Source organism: Schistocerca americana, chromosome 9, assembly GCF_021461395.2.
Source record: "Schistocerca americana isolate TAMUIC-IGC-003095 chromosome 9, iqSchAmer2.1, whole genome shotgun sequence".
In the NCBI taxonomy this organism is placed as follows: Eukaryota; Metazoa; Arthropoda; class Insecta; order Orthoptera; family Acrididae; genus Schistocerca; species Schistocerca americana.
In genome coordinates, this window is record NC_060127.1 from 39,869,060 (window position 1) to 39,887,295 (window position 18,236).

Below are 18,236 nucleotides of genomic sequence, written 5' to 3' on the forward strand. Positions count from 1 at the left end.
TTCGTGAGAGAGGTGTGTTTACAAAGGTTATGTCCAGGGTATTGAACAAACATATTTGGTAATATTTGAGAGCATGAGAAATTCAGAACAAAGCCAAGACAGAACAAACTTATGTTGGGATGGTGGCAAATGGCACAGTAGTTAACAAAGAATTGTTGAAAAATAATAATGTAGTTTTTTCACAGTGACATTCTTGAAAAAATGCTTCACAGACTTTCTGCAGAGTCAGATTTGTCAGTATTGAGCTTTCAAAGACTTCCTCTCTCCTCAAGAGAGATTTCAGTAGCTGTCAGGTACTTTATCTGGCCAAATTGTCATCAAGGAGACATCAAAGAATGTGGGACTTCCATATTTCACTATAAAGTATGTCCATGTCTGCAACAGAAGAACCTTGATAGCGAGGGTGATACCCCCTGACGATGATGACTAAGAAAGTTGTCAAAAGCCTAAGTATTCGCGCGCGCGCGTGTGTGTGTGTGTGTGTGTGTGTGTGTGTGTGTGTGTGTGTGTGTGTGTGTGTGTGTGTGAGCGCCTTGGTGATTCATAACATGGTCCCATTGCTGAGATTGTATATTACTTCTCTCTGTCTAACTTTTTTATTCCAATAATATCTTGGAACATGTAATGATTATCATAATGCTGGTAAGCTGGAAAACGGATTCCAGGCAATAAAAAAGGTCTATCAGTAAGCTATTAGAAGGTGGGTTATGCCACAAGAAAACACACAGAATCAGCAGGGATGCATATGATCCAGATGTGGAGGCCAAGTTAATTTTTTCACAGAGCTGTTTTACTGTGAATATTCCTGCGCAGAGGAAGTGCTATTTGTTGCATAACCAAGTGTAAGAAGTCTTGTTTAGAATCATTTCTTCAAGTTTGAGACAAAATTGCTGATAGAGAAGCATTTTTAATTTCTCATGTTGCCAAATGCAAGGAACACACAGTATCGAGTGCCAACACGTTTCCCAGGTCTGTGTCATTGATGCTAACTTCACACCATATCCACAAATGACTAAGTACCAAAAGTTGCAAACTAATCTGCAACATAAATAAAATATAATAATTTCCAACATTATTTTCATACCATTTCTTCTAAGCAAAATTTCTAAATGACAAAAATGGAATAACGTAAAACAGGAATTCTCCTTTTAATGACTAAGTGCAGTATCTGGAAACTAAATAAATAAATAAAAGTTGCAACATTCATCAAAATCAGTCTCGTCAAACTAACTGGGTACAGGAACTGTGGATGGGCTGGTTGCAATGCAAAGAATCAGTACTGAACCTCAAGCCTTGGAGTTTCCACCATAGAGGCAGACACAAAGGTACATAATATATTACAACATTTTCTTTAATTACATGCAGGTGTAAATAAACAAAAGTTAACCAAGACTAACTTCACCAGACAATAGAGTAAACTGTTAAAGGGAACTAGACTTTTTGGAAATTACTCATCCTCTTTTGCTATGTAAGACAACCTTGAGTCTGAAACACTGGGATTTGTCAGGTTTTGTTTTTATCTGTGAGTATTTATTCTACTATTTGAGAGATGAACTCTTATTCTAATCCGTTAGAGTTTCCTTTCAAGTGTCTACACCAGAATTCTCAGATTTTTGTTGGTATTCTCGTTAATGACCTTCTGGAATAGGTAAGGCCTGCACCTAGAGTAGCGATCAGATTGCAGTTTTCCTATCACTTATTGAATATATATTCTACAAATATATGTAACTGGAAAATATCATACACAAAATTATTGACTTCTATTGACTAAAATGGCATTCTTTGGTTAGAAAAATACAAGTCTGAGAGACACTATCTGCAAAAATAACATCAATTGTTCTATCAAGACAATGATTGTACTATTGATTTTAGATCACAACATCAGATGGGAAAAAGTCCCTTTTTTACCTCTTAATTCTACACCCAGCACTCACAATACCATTCTCACATGCAATGGCACTGGCCTCCTATTCCCTACATTGCCATATTTAGTTTCTCACAATACCCTTTCTTATGTGCAAACAAAATGTTTCACATAGAACTATGTCAAACACTACATTAAGTTTTTGTATTCTATAGATCCAAAGCAGAAGGAGAACCTTAAGGGATGTGGACCAAGTAATCAGGTTCTACATCAGCATGCAACCTAAATACAATGGTACACTTTATGAAAGATGGTTAAAAATTTTAGAGAGGAAAAAAAAATGCTTTTCAAAAGTGATTCACTCATTTCTACATATCTTTTAACATTCACACACACAACAAAACATGCAAAATACAAATATAAATTTTCACGAAAAACAAAGCTACTGTCATCAAGGAATGGAGGTTTCTGCATTAAACAACAGACCACCACCTTACATGTGGGTGTAAAGTTTTTTTACAATGTGTCCCTGGAATCTGCTTTATGCAGTTCAAATCTACTGCACATTTTACAATTCTCTGTCTTAATAACACCAGAATGCTACAATTCAGAGCATATTTAATTTAGAACTGCCTGTTGGGTGATTCATCACTACCATTACCTAAAGCAAGGCACAGTACCAGACATAATTTTGTTTGCTATAAATTTACACAATGTTAAAAATACTGGATTCTACAGTGCCTAATACTGTTGGCAAATCACAAAAGCCTGTTACCCTGAACAGAGTGACAGTAATCAATATTTAAATGACAACATGGGAGTTTCACAATCACAGAATGACAAATAATATTACTAAAGGAACAGGATTACCTTCCATTTATCATGGAAAACCAATACGCTTTCTCAACGACAAAATTTTACATTTATTTAATAGAAAGGAAGATGAGCTTATGAATAATCTACCAAATCAGATGTGACTAAAAAGCACAATTATTAAATACTGCAATTTTCTTTCTAAATACAATTACACTATGACTAGAGAAGGAATAATACTCCATAGGAAATGTAAGAAAACAAAACTAGCCTTATATTCTTTGCATTTTAACAACTATTCAATCATGTCTCCTCTTTCCAATGAATATTAACTAGTTTCAGTAGTCTTTCAGATTCAGTGATACCATGTAGTTATGTCCACCATCTATGTACCACAGCCAAGACTTCCTCTTTTTTCTTCAGTTATCAGTTGCAAGAATCAGTATTTTTAATTTTGCATGATTTGGCCTAAATATGGCATCTTTCTCTTCTTTATTATATTGGATAGTTCTCAGACACCACATCTTTAACAATAACCAAATTGAAAAGGTCATAGACAGCATATATTTTCATTTCAGTTAAGTGTTTTGAAAGTAACATTTACCACTGATCTCTATCTTACCAAAAATTGTTGGACGAAAGAAAAAATGAAATCCAATGCCCTAATATCTCTACAAAAACAAATAGAACCAGGTTATTATGTAACTAGTATGGGTATGAGGAAAGGGACATCAATTGGCACTTGTATTTTTGATAGACTTCTACAAAAAATTGTGTGTCTAATTTGAAAACGTGGACAGCTACTCAGCAGCACTCTCACGGATATAGATTTTGCTGCTTGAGAAATAAGCAGCATGTGTTATGTAAAAGTTGGGGAGTCACCAACTTGGAGAACGTCAGAAGGTTGAAAAACAAGATAGATGAGCTTCTTGTATGCCTAGAAGATGTGGATAATTCTGTCATGATATGTTCTGTGCCTCTCTGAACACCATGACCCCACAGAGATGGAGAAGTTATGTATCAGAGGTTACAGACTAGCATCATTTTTGTGTAGAGTTAACATGAAAAAGGAGGAAATTCAACATATATAAAAGATGGACAAAAAGGTAAAAAAAAATTGTAAATGTTCGGCATCTAGCCATGTTTAAACATTAAGTTGTGATGTGTACATAAAATAGTTCATTCCACATCATTACAATTTCATTGCAAATGATCCACAGAACATGAAACTAACTCACTTTGCTGGAAGGACAAGCTGCTGCTTGACCAAGAGGCACCATATTCACAGTAACTACTATTTCCTGAAAGAGTATGCTCTACAGCCACAATCCATCCAAAATGAGTTTGACAACAGCCACTGTGACTGAAAAGAAGAGCTGATCAGACTGAAGTTTTCAACTGTAGGAAATGCCACTTGTTTCCACAAAATGCACTTTTAAGTTAGTGAGACAGTTATGGGATTACATAACTAAACGGAAGGTCAGGTTCATTTTAAACAGAGTAAAGTCCAACAATGAAGATGCATAATGGATGACATTTTAAAAGCATTCAAAAGAAATGATCCAACAATTAATACTTAAGTTTTTGCCAATGATTGAATTATTTGGGGAGGGAGACATACATGGAGGTATGAACTACACTAGGTATTTTGCATTAAGAGTTCATTTTTTTTGAACTCAAAATCAGTAAAACCAAGACAACTGATTTGTTACTGAGTAGGAACTTTACAACAGCCCATGTACAGATTGCAGTTGAGGTGATAGATGCAGTGGACAAGTTCTGGTACTTACATAATGTTCCCTCCGTCAACACAATACATCCAGAGATTGGAGGGTGTTAGATACTTCGGTATGTTGTTCTGTCTCTGTCTATAAAAAACAAAAGCAGATAAAATAAGAAAAGATGATCTGACAACAGCTAGGATTAGAAAGAAGCCCATTTGAGACCCTCTAATCAAAGTGCTTGCAGGAGCCGGGCACCCCTCGGGATTATTTCTATCGAAATGTGTCATGGAAGACACTGAGGAGGTGACCTTTTGACAGCTGGGAGAAGCAGATCCACAAAATTTGAGGCACTGACTCACATCAAATGAAGGAGAAACGGCTTTAGAAGGACAAGAAAAGTTGGATAAGGCATATCTACAAATATACCTGGCTTCCTGGAACATAAAAATAATGACTACGATTTTTGAAAACTCTCACCTCTATAATGGGCTGAGGAATGCCCACTCATGGGACTCCTCATTAACAGGAGACCTTAGGCAGTGCAGTAAATAGTTATTAAACAGGATACAATGGTGATGTGGGTGGAGTGTCATTTATTAGCAAAGTCTTTAGTGACTTGCGTCATACTGAAAGAACTGATGGTAATGACTTTTTGCCATTTTAATGATGAGGGCTGGTGTCTTTGCCAGCTTGGATGTGTGTTTTAGGCAGTTTCCTCACATCTGCCAAGGTGTACTTGGCTGGTACCATTGTCCCATCACTGTTACAAAGTTCAAAAACATTTTGAAGATGTTCTCACACTTTCACAGTTGATGTAGACAAACAGGGTACACATGACAGGAAAGACATCTGGCCACCTTATACCAGTAGCATTACGAAATGCAGAACAACCAGCTGAAGCCCTGAATATATGACAGACGACCTGGAAAAAGAAGAAGACTGCGAAAGACAACTAGCATTTTTTTTTTGGAGACAAAAATTTCAAGTGTAATATGAACATTTACTGTTTGTGGACTAACTTTGAAAAGATATAAAACACTCACCAAAATATCTTAGACACTATCTTGAGTGAAAAATGCCTATCACATTAATAAAAAGATGCAAATAATTGAAGTTCTGAGAACAATAAGGCCCTAAAATACATCACCGTTGATTTTGAGATTGTAGATTTAACGCAGGATCCTGACATCTGTGGATCTTATAGTAAGTCAGCTTTATCTGTGCTGAAGGCCCAAACTGTATATATGCTGTCTCACCCATTTCTCTGATATTCACTTCAATGTGGGATTGACGACAGTGTGCTTTAGACCCTTGTGGTTGTGAGTGCCTTAACGGAGAATGGTTGTGATGATGCAGGTGTGCCTGGAAAGTTTGAAATGAAATCCAGGGTCAGACAGGGTGATACCTCACTGCCTATTTAGTACGGCTTGAGCTGGAATGGGACATTAAAAATGTAATAAGCAACAAAGAAATGGTGTAGGACTGAACAACTGTTTTAAATGGTAAGATAATTACGGGCAGAAAGCTCAACAGAATAAACAGCATAACAGATTGCAAAAGGGGGTCTGAAGATCTGTTGGAGTGAAATTGCATATGTGGTGCTTTTAAGATCAGGCTCACTGGCTGCAAGTGAAATAAATGCAACTGAATGAGAGAATGAAAAATACTTCAGTTCCCACTGAAATTGGAGGTGCTCACTCTGTGCCTCTCCTGGAGAATTTAAGTGCAAAGAACGTCACTTTGAAAAATTTAACACGTGGTAGTGGTCTTATGACCAACAAAGTATCTGAGTACATATTTCAAGAGCACCAATTTCAGAACTTTCTTGAATATATTGGCAACCGGCATGGAAGTCAGTATTATTGCAGTGCAGGTGTACTGGCTTAGTAGGATCCAATCGTCAACTCTTTATCTTTTTGGATGAGAGATATATTTACAGAAATGTGTAACGCATGTTGCTGAACTGAAATAGCCTTCGTGGAAAAGTGACCTCACAGTCTTTGCCAATACAATCTGAAATTCTTGAACACTTTACTTCTGAGTAGGGATCAACTGATAATGAATTTCATCGACTGTATACTAGCATTCAAAATGACATTGTCACTTTGGGACAGTCGGTTACACAAAGGAAATGCACATACAGCTTTATAATATCAGCAGCCACAGCCTTTCATCTGTTGTTCTGCTTTCCTAGGTTTGCCATTATAAACAGAGTCTCCTATTGCCTGATGTACGCTCCTGATTCTGAAAGCTTGTTACTGCTAAGTTTCATAACCTCCTTAGGTTTTTTAGCACTTTTATTCCTTCGTCTGCATTCAGTTTCCACATGGACACACATGTCTGCCCAGCAGCTTAATTAACTTCTACTTCTTGCTTCCTGATTTTTAATCTTCCATAACTTTTCCCTTCTGGGGTTTTATATGTCTGCAGTAGTGGGACTGGTTAACGGGTTTCATTTCTCACGCAGACACACTATTGATGGTATCTAATTTTATGCTCCTAGTATTACTTTTCAGTTGTATTTATTACAGTAACTACCGTTCTTTATGCCACAGTGCCTCATCCCCCTTCCCCTTTTCATGGGGTTGTGTTCTATGAATATGAATGTTTGAGGCATCTCTGTGTGCTGACCTGTGAGACACTACACTACATACTTTTACTCAGTTTTATTTTAATTCGCTATCCTTAATTTTTTTAAATATAAAAGGATGCTTTCCTTTCTATGTACAACCACATCAGGGTGCTGCAAATATGGATGTGAATAAATCGTCAATTAACAGCTGTTTATGGTTTTATTCAAGTTCAAATCACCATGAAGGAAATGCAGCTCATTTTCCAAAAGTACATTCACTGAAGGACTCTGATATTAATACAGACTTTGAACGCTAGCCTCCTACTCAATGTAATCTTTAGGAAGAATTCCAATTTTGATTTAACAAGGTGGTAGTGCTAGAGGTTGTTTTTCATGTCTGTATTCTGTAAATATCAACGAGATTTGAGCTTGTCTGAAAGTAAATGACCAGTTGTGTGGCAAGGAATATAAAGACAAATTCTAGATTTCTACAAGCGTTTTCCTCAGAATCAATTTACTAGTTTATACAAGATGGCTGCAGGTATAATATTACTGATTGGTTTCCTGTTCAACTTAGAACAAGTGTTTCCAACAATGAGAGACAATAAAATGCCTCTGATGAGAATCTGTCAGATTAGGATCTGATGTGCACACTATGTCTACTACACACACACACACACACACACACACACACACACACACGAACTATTGCACTGAATACAGGCACTCTCGTAAAACGAAGTATGTGGGAGTTGATTAAAAATTGTTGCATATGAAATGTCTGACAAAATAAAATGACAAATCTGTAACTACTTAATAGTAAATTTTATGCTTAGCTTATTTGTCTGATTTATAGCAGTGCAACCTCATTTGCAGGGACTTGCATGTTTCTGGCTGCAAAATTAATTAGCCTGAGAAATACACGGTATCTACATCATTCCATCTCAAGTCTCCTCACAGCTCTCTACAAGCTACCCCATATTGTTACGATGCTGGGGAGGAGGTACAGCGCTCGCTGCTCACTGGCTCGAGCTGCTGTCTACTCGCAGAGTGTATTGACTGAAAAGCCCTGCTCTGTGTTATCTCAGAGCAAGTTCTGTACAGGAGGAGATCACTGAAACAGCCTATTAAATTAGAACTACATCTCAATCAAGTCTCAAACTCAGAACCCCGCTTTTTGCAGGCAATGTTCTTATTGACTGAGCTTTCTAGGCACAACTGTAGCCTGTCCCCACAGCTTCAATTCTATGAGCACCTCTCTCCTACCTTCCAAACAGTGACATACGTCTTAATTTTCTGTTTTTAATTTAACAAGGATTAAGATCTGGACAACTCAACAATAGCTGAAAAAGTATGTGCACATGTCTGCAGTCGCAATTTATTTATTTTGTCTAGAGGCTAAGGGTTTCGGTACAGTATGCCATCCTCAGGCCATCCCCTGGCAAGCAGTCATCATAATTGCTTCCCAAGTAGATGTGTCAAATACTGACGAACCTTCTTGAGAAGGAAGTGTGACAACTGTGACCCAGGGGATGGCCCCGAGTTGCTCGGTTGGTTGGTTGATTTGGGGGAGGGCCCAAACAGCTAGGTCAACGGACCCATGATCTAACATGGCAGAAATCAAGAGAGGAACAACAGAAACAGCACAGTCTAGCCAAGGGAAAGCAATAACGTGCAACCAAAGAGGGAAAAGAAATGCCAGGGCAACAACAAGAGGAGGAGAAACCACTTACGTGAAGAAAACAGAGAACAGATTTAACCGTACAAGGGTCATCCACTAACACCCGTGACAAGGAAGGTGGGAGGACATATTTAGTGTGAAGGGCCAAAATGCAGGGCAGTCCAGCAAAATACGGATCACCGTGAGGGGAGCCCCACAACTACTAATGAGAATCTGTTCATTTCGGAGTAAAAAACTGTAGGTCAACCTAGTACGGCGGATACGGAGACGGCAGAGGACGGTAAATTCCCGCCAGGACAGGTCGAGGGAAGGAAGTCACTTGGTGGGACAGGATGGCCCGAGGATGGTACCGTGTACTGAAACTGGTAACCAGTAGGCAAAATAAATTGTGATTGTAGACACAAACGTATACCAGGCAATTCAGAAAGTAAAGAACAATCAGTTGCGAAATGGAAATCACTGAGAAAACCTGACGAAGCTTTGCACAGTGTTGGGCAGTGTCACATCACTCTTCTCAGTTCTGAATGCACAGCGAGTGCATAAAGATGCCTAGAAAATAGTGTCTCCCAGCAAGTACAGGTGCTTGCCGAGAGTGTCAGATTTCATGAAAGCCCGCATAATGTAACTGTCGTGCAGTTCCTTCTTCGTGACTATTCTCAACTGTACACTGGAGGGCCAATGAAGATGCTCCTGCAGCGTATTTGGTGCGAAGTGTGTTCATCCAGTGTACAGCACGGACGTGGCTACCTCTGATTTTCATCTCAGCTCAGGTGAATCACTGACTACAAAGCCAACACTTTGGCACACACAACAACCAGCAGTACAGCACAAAAAATTGTTGGAAAGCACAGGAGGCTGCCTTCTACAATGAGGGTGTTGGAAAGTTTGTACAACACTACGACAGATGTCCAAGTCGGAACGGTGACTATTACAGAAGTAAAAGTAAGGTGCAACTAACTAATGCAAATATAACAGTTTTGATTTTCACTGTGGTTTCCATTTCGTGACCGATTATTCCTCAATTTCCGCCTAACCTTCGTATTTTTTTTTATTGGTACTGTGTCGGACACTATTCCACAGACAAAATGTGGGGAATACATTGACAAAAGTTGTTTTAAGAAAGGGTTTGAATTCTGCTATCACACTGAAGCTCTCCTCATTAACATCTTTTATCGAAAGAACTGAACCAAGCTGTCTGAAACCTACAAGATAATGCTGCTGATGAAATAGGGCGTGAAGTGCCAAGTATTAACAAGACACCAAATGCACAAAAGTAACACGTCCTTGTCTGATAGAGCTACATTTTATAACCTCCAGAACAATTCCCAGAGGGTGATTCATTCTGCGGACAAAGGTAATGCCACTGTTTTGCTACTAAGAGACATCTATGTCGAGAAGAACAACTTATTTGAAGACCCAACATATTATCTCAATACTGACAAGAGCTCCACTGCCTGTGTTCAAAGAAATACTGCCTTGCTTCTGAAATATACCTCTCGGTGCAAGGACACTACAACAGACTGATGAGTTTCAGATCTGTACCTTCCAAATTATACAGCTTTCCCAAGCCCTACAATTTAATATAGAAACAAAATAGTGGTCCAGAACAAAATGGAAGTCATAAACCACACTTGTAGCAGATACTACAAATGTTAAGTAGTAGACCAATAGTGACTAAAACAGGTGGACCTACTTATTGGTTGGTCAAACTTTTAGCCTTGTTGTAGAGACCTTTTAATGGTAAATGAGAACATTGCACCCTTAACTCAGCAGATTTTAGTAGTAGGTTAACAAATTTGAAATTTAAAAGCTCTGATTTACTACTGACATCGATGTCATCTCCTTGTTTACCTGATTAGTAACAAGTTTTAGGAAGACACAGCTGCATTATTTAAGCAGGTGCTAACCTCCACTTACTTTCTATTCCATAACCAACATTTTGAACAAACTGATGGTGGCACCATGGCTTGCCCCCTCTCACCTGTGGTAGCCAATTTTAAATGGAGGATTTTGGAGAAAATTCGGTCAATCTTCAGTTTTAAAACTGACACTGTTCTGGAGATATGTTGATACATTCACAGTTTGGCCTTGTGTCAAGGAAAAAAGTGATCGAGTTTCTTGAACATCTTAACTCTTCATTAAAATCTCAAACTTACCTTGGAATAGTAAATTAGTGGCTGTCTACTGTTTTTGAATGTAATAGGTTGACATAAGGAGGACGGGCTTTTAGTGCACTGCACATACTGCAAGCTCATCCTTACCAGTTTATACTTTAAGGTGTATAGCTGCCACCATCCCTCGCAAACTATAAGCATACTTAAAACTTTCGTATGTAGGGCCCATGTAGTACCTGATGCTAGATAGCTTCTACGGTGAAATGGTTCATGTGGAAAAGGTATTCAATAAAACTGGATACACAAAACATCAAAAGAGCTCTGCAAGCAAAAACGCCAGATGGTCAAAGGAAGAGCAAGAAGAAAGAGATGTAAAAGCAACGGACTTTCTACAGTATGTGGTAATGTTTCTCCAAAGACTGCCAGAATAGTCAGGATGCATGAAGCGGATGTGATCTTCCTCCCACTGGCCAAAATGGCAGCTCTTCTGGGATCTGTTAAAAATGATCTTTTACAAAGGGCAGATATATATGAAATTCCTCACAAGTGTGGAAAAAGTTACATAGGGCGAATAACACAAACAGGACAAGAACATTGCATCGAACACCAGTAACACACGCGCGTTCTGAAACCCAACAAGTCTACAGTGGCTGAACACTGCCCATTCCCTAGATTGCAGAAAAGTAGACACTCACCACAAACCCACTCTATTGGGATTTGGTGATCAAGGAAGCTATAGAAACATAATTAGCAGACAACCTGATCAATTGAGACAAATGTTTCCAGCTCAACAAACCATGCAAATCACTGATTTTGTGTGCACACCCAGAGGAACTATCTTTCTGAGTCTTCAATAACTGGCATTTCAAAATGTGCTGTCCATTTTAATAATCAGCCACATAGTTAGTAAGCACTGTGGATTTGCTGACTTTGCATTTTCTTTGTTTCAGCCTCAGATGCATTAAATTTTATCTTTGACTGACACTCTCATTGTCAACAGTGTTATCTCTGAGGCACATGTGATTACTCGACAGTATCGTGTCAAGTGGTTTAAATTCTGCCAGTGACTCACCTCTAAGATGATTGTAAGGTTATGAGCTGAAATATCAGGAGAGGAAATATTACTATACCAGGTGCACATCCAAAAGATGATGAAACATAATTTCACTGTCCGTATGTAAATACAGAAATACTTTAAATACAATAAGAAGCTGCCTTTATTCTTTAACCCCTACTAAACTTTTAAATCAAATATGATTTTCAACAACTACAAAAGTTCGACAATGCCGATAATCAAGAGAACACAATCCACATACAAAATGTCACAAAACTTTGAAAAAAGAAAACTTAATTGCAGCACTTCAGATTCATTTTCTCCTGCAATAACATAGAACTTTACATACATTTTTAATTTTTTTTAAATTCATCTTCCTTTCTATGACATTCCTGTTCTATACATATGTACATAACCTTTCCCAAAATGAAAAGATTCAACACTGCCACAAAAAATTCAGTTTCTCCAAGAAACCAAGCTTTATGTTGGGCAGTAACTTTTATGAGACTAATTGCAGAATTACATTATTTTCTTCCAGCAACATTTTAACAATTTTGATATTAACCTATGGAAAACTTAAAAGACAAGACATGACCATATATACAAACAGAATCCACTAATATAATATACTGTGCAGTGCCCTAAGTCAACAAAACATATTATACATTTTCTTTGTCGTCTTCACTGTCATATGCACAAACTTAATACTGAAATTTTGTGGTTGTTTGCCCAAACTTTTTAGGGCTGAATACTGCCATAATTTAAGCTCTACTAATGCAATTAGCAAAATCACAATAGACACTTATGTGCATCAAGTATAGCGCCTTAAATAAATTAATATGTTATCATGAGTACAGATATGTTTCGATACCATATGCTGCTTTACATCTTATGTGCAAAACCAGAAGTAGTTAAGGTAGATTATATGCTACTGTAGCTGGAAGATAAATGAAGTATCACACAGTCACAAGTTGCTTTGGTGCTCGGCTTGACCAAAAAAAAAAAAAAAAAAAAAATTGGAAGTCACTGGTGCTGCACCTTTAAACAAAGAAAAGAAATATTATGAGAACAAATTTCACAATTGAGCCACAAAAAAGTGCACACACTATCTGATCAAAAGTATTTAGACACTCCACTGTAATGCAGGACTGTTCAAGAGACTAGTATGAAATGAAACAAGGAATGTTGCATTATCAGCTGGGAAGCAGCAACAGGAAAAACAAGTGGGAAGCATCAACAGAAGAATGGATTGGGGAGGGGAGCACAGTGCCTCTGAATGTGGAAGAATTGTTTCAGATTGACTGATGACGTCTTCGTGATCTACAGTGAGGGTGATGACACCCTGTCCACAATTCTTCAAAATGTCAACACTTCCTCCTCATTCACCTCACACGGTCCTCCTGAACCCAACAAGCCACCTTCCTCGTGTTGGCCTCCACCTCAAAGAGGGTTATATGAGCACTTCAATTCATATCAAACCTACCAACCACGAGAAATACCTCTAATTCGACAGCTGCCACTTGTTCTGTACCGAGAAGCCACTTCCGTACAGACTAGCCACCTGTGGCTGTCACATCTGCAATGATGAGCAGACACTCTCCAAATATTGAGGCCTTCACAGATGGAAATTACCCTCCCAACCTTGTACAGTAGCAGATCTCCCGTGTCTTATCTCTAATCACCCCCCCCCCTCCCAACATATGACCACTAAGCAGCATTTCCCTCTTGACTCAGAACCACTTTGGACTGGGGCAGCTGAATCACATTCTCTCCCAGGGTTTCATTGTGCCCACCCACTATCCTTCTCACCTCTCCCAAGGTAGTATTCCACAACCCTTCGAACCTACATAATATCCTTGTCCATACCTACTCTACCCAACCCCTTCCTCATGTCCCATATCCCTGCAATAGACCCAGATGCAAAACCTGCCCCACACATCCTCCCACCACTACCTATCCCAGTCTGGTCACAAGCATCACCTATTCCAGCGAATGCAGGGCTACCTGTGAAAGCAACTGTGATTTAAAAGCTAAGCTACAACCACTGTGCTGTGTTCTACACGGGTACAACAATCGACAAGCTGTCTGCCGCAAGAATGGCCACTGTCAAACTGTGGACAAAAGACAGCTGGACCACCCAGTTGCTGAGCATGCTGCCTTACACATTCTTCACTTTAATGACTGCTTCACAACCTGCACCATATCTGTATCCTTATCAACATCAGTTTTTCTCAAATGCGCAGGTGGAGAACCTCCCTGAAATGCATCCTACATTCCCATAAACCCACTGGCCCCAACCTTCGTTAGTAGCTATCCTTCACCCATCAATCCCCTTCCTTGCTTCCACTCCAGAATTTCAGAGCCTTCTACTCCACTAGCACACCTGCTAGTCTTCAGCCCCCCCCCCCCCCCCAACCAACTTCTCTCCTTATAACTTCCGAACTGCACCAAGATGCCCCACCCTGCCCCTGCGTGTTTCCTTGAGCAGCACTTTACCATCCCTCACCCCTACACTGCTATCCCTTCCCTCCCCAGCCCAACCTCCTCCTCCTTACCCCCACCACTCAGACTGCTTCTCCGAACATTCAACGTTGCTCACAGTCTGGCCTCAGTGAGCAGAGAGAGAGAGAGAGAGAGAGAGAGAGAGAGAGAGAGAGAGAGAGAGAGAGAGAGAGAGTGTGTGTGAGTGTTTTTTCTGGCCAAAAGCTCACATATTTAGCAGTCTTTTGTTGTGCATGTCTGCAACTTAAAGACTCTTCTATATGGTGAGTAGCAACCTATCATTTCCATAATATTGTCAAATCAACGACTGTCATTTAGACCTTCCAGATCAGTGAAGTGGAAACGTGAAAGAACAATCACAGCTAAATCAAAACGAGGCAGACCTCATGCAGCGACAAGCATTACCGAGGGTGGTTGTAAAAAATTGCACAAAATCAGTGAAAAGAATCACTCTCGAGTTCCAAAATGCTGCCAACAGCTTCGCTAGTGCAATAACTGAGCATAGATAGTTAAAAAGAATGGTGTCAATGATCGAGCACCTCCCTATTAGCCACATATTTCTATAGTCAGGTGTTAAGAGATGCTTCAGGTGGTGCATTAAGGGAGGCCCCTAGACAGTGGATGACACGAAACAAGTTATCTGGAGTGATGAATCAACTGTACCCTATGGCAATCCAATCAAAGGGTCTGGGTTTGGCAAATATATGGATAATGATAGCTGCCATCACGTGTAACGCCCAACAGTGAAGTATGGAGGAAATGGTGTTATTGTATGGGATTCTTCTCATGATTAGGATGTTGTCCCCTCACTGTGCTCGAGAAAATACTACGAGGGTTGTTCAATAAGTAATACCCCACATTCTTTTCCTCAGAACATATTTATTGTTAAAAGTCAGAATTTGGTGACAATTTACATAACATGTCTTGTCCACATCCTATTTTTCTACATAGTCTCCATGACGTTTTTTGGCTGTACACCAAAGTTGTGGAGGGGCATGTACTCCCTGCTGGTAAAAGTTATGGTCCTGTATGTGTTGTCATGTTTTCACTGCGTGACTGACACTTGTCACCTTCAAAGTGTGTGCCCTGTGGAGAATCTTTAAGCGACCCAAAGAGCTGGAAGTCTGTGGGTGGCAGGTCTGAACTGTAGGGTGGATGAGGCAATGATGTCCAACCCAATTTGGCTATGTTTCCCTGGTTTATCAGAATTGTGTGTGGGCATGCATTATTGTGGTGGAGCAAGATTTCTACTGGATTCTTGTCCAATCAAAATCGTCGGAAATGGTTCTCGAGTTTATTTAGAGTCTTCAAGTATGCCTCCGAATTAATGGTTGAACTTCTTGGCATCACATCCATGAGAATCACACCACCAAAATCCCGGAAGACTGTCCCAGTAGTGGGGATTGGCTTGAATTTCTTATCTTGTGGTGAATGAGGATGATGTCACTCCGTGGACTGCATTTTTGTTTCTAGCGCAAAGTGGTGCAGCCAGCTTTCGTCCCCTGTAACAATCTGTGACAAAAGCCCGTGTGTCGGTCGCAAAACACTCCAACAATTCAGATGAAATGACCTTACTTTGAATCTTGTGGTCCTCTGTGAACATTTGTGAAACCCATTGTGAGCACCTCTTTGAATATCTGAGGGTCTCTATTATTGCACACGCACTTCCAAAGCTGACCAACAACTGTACAACCAATTACCAAGTTGTGATGCTCTGGTCGGCACGAACAATGGCATCCTCACGATTCAACATGTCTGGAGCAGTGTCTGTGACAGGACGTACCAAGCGTGGCTGATCACAGAGCTGTTTCTGCATTTCCTGAGGCTGTAACTTTATTTACCCATCACCCACCTGTACTCCTATCAACTGCAGCATTGCCAGACACTGCACACAAATGTTTACAGATGTTCACCACAGTTTCTTTTTCTGCACACAAGAATTCAATAATAGCATGCTGCTTGTAACGTGAGCCACATGTAGATGCCATTTTGATGCTATACTACAGCTCTGCAACCTGCCAGAACAGTTCGAAACTTAACTGGCGCACAGAACAAGCATCAAATGTGAATCATCAACAAGGATGCTTGTCTACGTATATTAATGGCCTTTTTTTTTTTTTAAATGCGAGGCATTACTTATTTAACAACCCTTGTAAATGCTGAAATACATAGATACACTCACCAAAATGTGTACTGTGTACAGCAGAAGAACAGTTCAGAGTTGAAGACTGATCATATCGGCATAGCAATGTACACTGTAATAAAGCAGCATCAGTGAGGCAATTGTTTGTGGAGAATAACATTTCTGAAATGTACTGTCCTGCCCAGAGACCCAACCCGAACCCAATTTAACACCATTGGGATGAGGTAGAATGTTGACTTCGCTCTAGATCCCAGCATCCAACATAATTATCTCCGCTGGTTTTGGCCCTTGAGGACGAATGGGCTACCATTCCTCCACAGACATTCAGACACCTCACTGAAAGTGTCCCAAGCAGAGTTCAAGCCATCACAAAGGCAAAGGGTCGACCTCCTTCATTAATGTCCGCTAATAAGTGTCTGAATACTTTTGAACAGGTAGTGGAGTAATACACAGGTCAACGCCTAACAAAAATAGGAAAGCCAAACATTCAATGCAATACAGACAAAATAGACTGCCCTTACAGAATGACAACATAATGTATGGAAACCAATTACAACTTTCACCAACAAGCATTAGTTCCTACAGACAAAGCAGAGAAGAAATGGGACTACCCAGCAGTTCAGGAGACTAGATGCTCATTACCAGCACTCATAACTTCTTCATTCAGAGAAAATGGTTGTTGCCCTAAATTCCATTGAGATTATAAAAGACAAAAAGTGTGGGAAGCCATCCATTCTCTATCCTGGCTCGTGTATTTTGCACATTTCTTCAGTTAGAATTACAGATCAATATCGCTTATGTCCGTCCATTGCCATTCTAAACTCGACATTACGGTATTCCTGCAGGTATAGAAGCCCCATTGAAGGAACTGACATGGATTTATAGAAAAACACCTGCAGAAGTACAACTTGTTTATTCACACATAGCACACTGCAAATATTATCGGGTGGCAGTTACAGAAGCAGCCAGAAACATTTGCATCGTGTAAGGTGATAATATCTTTCGACACAGCATGACAGGAAAATGTTTTTTTCATTTTAAGGAGAATCATTTCAACTTATTGACTCTCCACATTCAAGAATACCTTTGGGGTTTGATGAGTGTTTCAGTGCATTAACCCACAATGATTCACGTCAATGTACTTGAGAACTGGCAATTGTGATTAGCTGTGATCATTCCACCATTGTGTGACACTGCAATCTGGAAGGTTCAAAAAATCAAGGTTATGGGAATTGTATGCCCTAAGCCAAAATTATTGAATGGTCATAAGTGCATTCTGCTTGCTCGCCATATGAATTGGTTCATGATCAACACCAACCATTCCTATCATTCATATCCTGTATAATTACTGATGGCAGGAAATGGTGTCTTTATGATAACATAAGGGAAAAAAAGGGAATGGTTGAGCCCAAACAAAGCAACAGCTACCCTTACATAGACCTGTGTGCATCCACAAAAGATAATGTTAGGCATCTGGTGGAACAGTGACGGTGAGGTGTACTAGGACTTGCTTCTCCGAGGTGTAATCATCACTGCTTACACTTATTGTCAACAACTGATAAGTCTTGCAGATGCAGTCCAAGAACAAACAGGAAGACTGTGTGAAGTGATGCTACTCCACAACAACACACGCCCGCATTCTGCCACACTGACAAAAAACACTATACAGTAGTTGGTTTGGGAAGTCATTCCATACACACCTTATTCACCAGATCTTACAACCTCAGATTTTTCTGCTTTTCTGCACTCCATTTAACAACCTTCAAAGA

General features: G+C 39.6%; 1 protein-coding gene across 4 annotated transcripts in view; it reads right to left on the reverse strand.

The window, feature by feature from the left end:
* LOC124550906 (speckle targeted PIP5K1A-regulated poly(A) polymerase-like) overlaps positions 1-18,236 on the reverse strand; it is a 161,333-nt gene that overhangs the window by 62,433 nt on the left and 80,664 nt on the right. For 2 of the 4 annotated variants that reach the window (XM_047125689.1, XM_047125692.1), the window contains one exon: positions 528-5,763. The exons of 1 other annotated variant lie outside the window; for it this stretch is intronic. The gene's annotated coding sequence lies outside the window, so the exon portion shown is untranslated. Of the gene's footprint in view, positions 1-527; positions 5,764-11,900; positions 12,861-18,236 lie in introns of those variants that run through there. One more of the 4 variants, XM_047125690.1, reaches the window with a different exon arrangement.